Source organism: Marmota marmota, unplaced genomic scaffold (genome assembly GCF_001458135.2).
Source record: "Marmota marmota marmota unplaced genomic scaffold, marMar, whole genome shotgun sequence".
In the NCBI taxonomy this organism is placed as follows: domain Eukaryota; kingdom Metazoa; phylum Chordata; class Mammalia; order Rodentia; family Sciuridae; genus Marmota; species Marmota marmota.
This window is the reverse complement of record NW_025999941.1, coordinates 3,074,952-3,078,462: the sequence shown is the minus strand read 5'-3', so window position 1 is coordinate 3,078,462 and position 3,511 is coordinate 3,074,952.

The window sequence follows — 3,511 nt, the reverse complement described above, 5'->3', positions numbered from 1 at the left end:
GAAATGAGATAATGATAAGGACTAATCGGCTATCAAGGGAAGGAGGGGGAGTTTTAGATAAAGCAGCTGAAGATGATCTCACTGTGAATGTGATTTTGTTTAAACACCTGAAGAAAGGAGGAGAACAAGTTATGCAGATATCTAGTGGATCAGCAATTCAAGCAGAGAATAGCAAGGGCAAAAGTCATGGGCCAGGACATGCCTGGCATTTTTGTGGGGAAAAGCAAAGAGGCTGGGAGTACTAGAGCAAAGTCAATGAGGAGGAGATTTCTGGAGGATGACATCCCCAGGGTAATGAAGACTGGACCATGTAGGACTTTTTCTTTCTTTTTTGGGGTAACAGGGATGGAACACAGGGCTACTTAACCACTGAGCCACATCCCCAGCCCTTTGGACTTTTTTATTTTGAGACAGGGTCTTGCTAAATTGCTCAGAGCCTCACTAAATTGTTGAGGCTGGCCTCCAACTTGTGCTCCTCCTGCCTTAGCCTCCCAAGTCACTGGGATTACAGGTGTGAGCCGCTATGCCTGGCCCATGTAGGACTTTTTAAGTCATAGAAAAAGCATTGTTTTTGCTTTGTGTTGTTTGGGAAGTCATGGAACATTTTGTATAGAATACTGACTCAATCAGATCTGCATTTTTACCAAGATCACTCTGGATGTTATGTTGACTCAGAATGGATGAAAAAGTGCAAGGGTTGATGGAGAAGCACTCTTAGGAGGCTATTGGAATTATCCAGACAGGACTGAACCAGGGTGATGGCAGTAAGAGTGATAAGCAATTGAGCTCTGCATGCTGGACAAGTGCTTTACCACTGACCTCCATCCTCAGCCCCAATCCCTCCCTTTTTCTTTTTAATTTATTTTTCTAAGTTACCCAGGCAGGCTTATCTCCTGCCTTATCCTCCAAGCAGCTGGAATTACAGGCAAGAGACCCACACCCAGCTGGGATAATGGGATTTGATCAGACCACATCGGAGGTGTTCAGGGTGGTGTGGCCACCGACCTTTAGGATTTGAAAATGGCTGTTAGAGTAAGAGCAGCAAAGACATTGATCTGGGGGCTGGGATTGTGGCTCAGAGGTAGAGCGCTCGCCTAGCACGTGTGAGGCACTGAGTTCGATCCTCAGCACCACAGAAAAATAAAATAAAGATATGTGTCCATCTATAACTAAAAAATAAATATTAACAAAAGATATTGATCTGAGTAACTGGTAAAGTGGAGATTGAATTGAGGTAAGAAAGTTTGGAGAAGTTATTATTTTGTGTGCGTGGGGGTGTGGAGGCTGTTAAGAACCTGCTTTGGGACATGTCAGTTAGGTGTAGGCATGGAGTGATCACATGAACACTGGGATATGAACACCTGGTCACATGGATACATGAGTCTGGAGTAGAGGGAAGAGGTCAAGTTGGAGATGAAAATTTGCGTATCATCAGCATATAGATAGATGGTATTTAGAGTCACGAGATGGATGAGATCACTTAGCTCACTTCTTAGAGTAGGGGTCTATGGACTGAACCTGAAGTTCAGGGAGATGAGGAGAGAACAGCCAGTGTTGCTGAAGGAGTGGCCCAAATGGGCATGATGTCTAGGAGACAAACAAAGACCATGCTTCAAGCAGGGAGAATGACCAATGTGTCACATGCTGCTGGAAGATCAAAGAAGGTGAGAATCGTCAGATAGAAATGGTAGTCCATCAGCGACCTTCAGGAGAACTCATTCTCATGGGTCTCTAAGTCTAAAGAGGACACCTCATCCAACTCAACAGAGTAGTTAAGGACGTGTTTTCAGATGCAAGCAGTTGGTTGGAAAGTAGGCTGGGGTGAGAGGAGTGGTTTTTAAATCCCTTCCATTGCCTTTCTGTTCACTCAAGTACTGAAGGATGTGATGTTTAAAACAAACAAAGAAATAAGCAAACAAATTATCTGCATAGTATCACCATAGGTAATAATCTTCAAAGGAAACCATGACAACAGGGAAAAGAGGCCTTCTCAATAATGTGTGTGTGTTTTTGCTTTGCTTTGTCAATATATGTATCGTCCTATGGCCTTGGTGAGAGCAAGAGCCGGAGAAAAATCAGTTAAGTTATTCCTTATCATTTGAAAACAAACAAACAAAACTACCTTAAAAACCCAATCTAAAAAGAATGGATGAGGTTGGAGTTCTTTGGGTAGATTTGGTAGGAGATCTAATTATACTACAGAGTAGAGGGTAATCTTGCCTAAAACAAAAGCATGTTGTTTGGTTTTAGAAGGCCTGGAGCTCCATCGGATTGGAATGAGAATTGGTCAAGGGAGAGAGAGAACAGAGGGGATGAGCAAATTAATTTTAAAACTGGAAAAATATAGACTGTTCCTTGTAAAACTCAGGAAAAGCAAATATGTAGGAGAATCCATAATAGGACTGTTCCATATATTTGAAGTTACATTTCCAGCAGTCTCAACCAAAATACAGATATAGCCTCTTAGAGAAGGCTCTTTGGAGCTCATAGAGGAGAGACCTGCCTGTACCCTCCAGGGCAGAGAGGAATATTAAGCACACTGAGTCATATGTTGGTTATTTGATTTTCCGCATCAATGATAGTGGCAGTAGATTTACTGACTGATTCTTTTTTTTTTTTTTTTCGGCCAGTCTAAGAATGGGGTTGGTAGTGGGGAAAGGTAGGAACAAAGAGGATATGCCCAAAGAGAGGAATAATTCACTTACTTTAAGTTCTTTAATGATACCCGAAGGAGTAAAAAATAAACCCTCATCCTCACTGGTCTTTTGCATTGAAAATGTGTGTCTGGACTTCTAAAGCCAGCCTGTGATGTATGCCATGACCCACCCAGCTGGCTAGCATGGATGCNTGATCCACAGCTACTTAGTAGCAGGCAAGGTCTACATCATCAGGCCCTGGATGTTTCTTTTCATCCCAGAGTCTTAGACCCACCCAGCACCTTGTTTGTAGGTTTTAGTGGTACTGCAGATTAAACCCAGGGGAACTCTACTACTGAACCACACTCGAGCCCTTCTTTTTTTTTTTTTTTTTTTTGTAAAATGCAGAGCAGAATTGAGCCCAAAGGCTAGGAAATTCCTCAGTACTATAGAAACAAAGTGGGGTTTGGCAGAGCAATTTCTAAAAAGTGAATGATTTTATAAATGCCCATCCCACCTGCTTAAAACCTCCTTTACTTTTGGCAATTTACTAAATAATGCGCTATGCTCTATGGTTTGTCTGTGATGTTGTGAGTTAAGAAAATGGCCTTTCTGGGAATTTTTCAAAGCGTTTGTTCACCTGAGCAAATATCAATATGATCTCCCTTAAACTGAGGCATCCGAACAACCTGCACTATGAGGAAGTGATAATTATGCTGGTAATTTAATTGTCTTAACACTTAACCCTGAAGCAGATTCTGAGATGAGGATTAGTATATAAGTGATTTATTAAGGAAGTACTCTCAAAAGCAACCCGTAAGGGAGTGATGACATCAGGACAGAAAAAGGTGGAAAGTCAAGCGAAGTAGGCTATT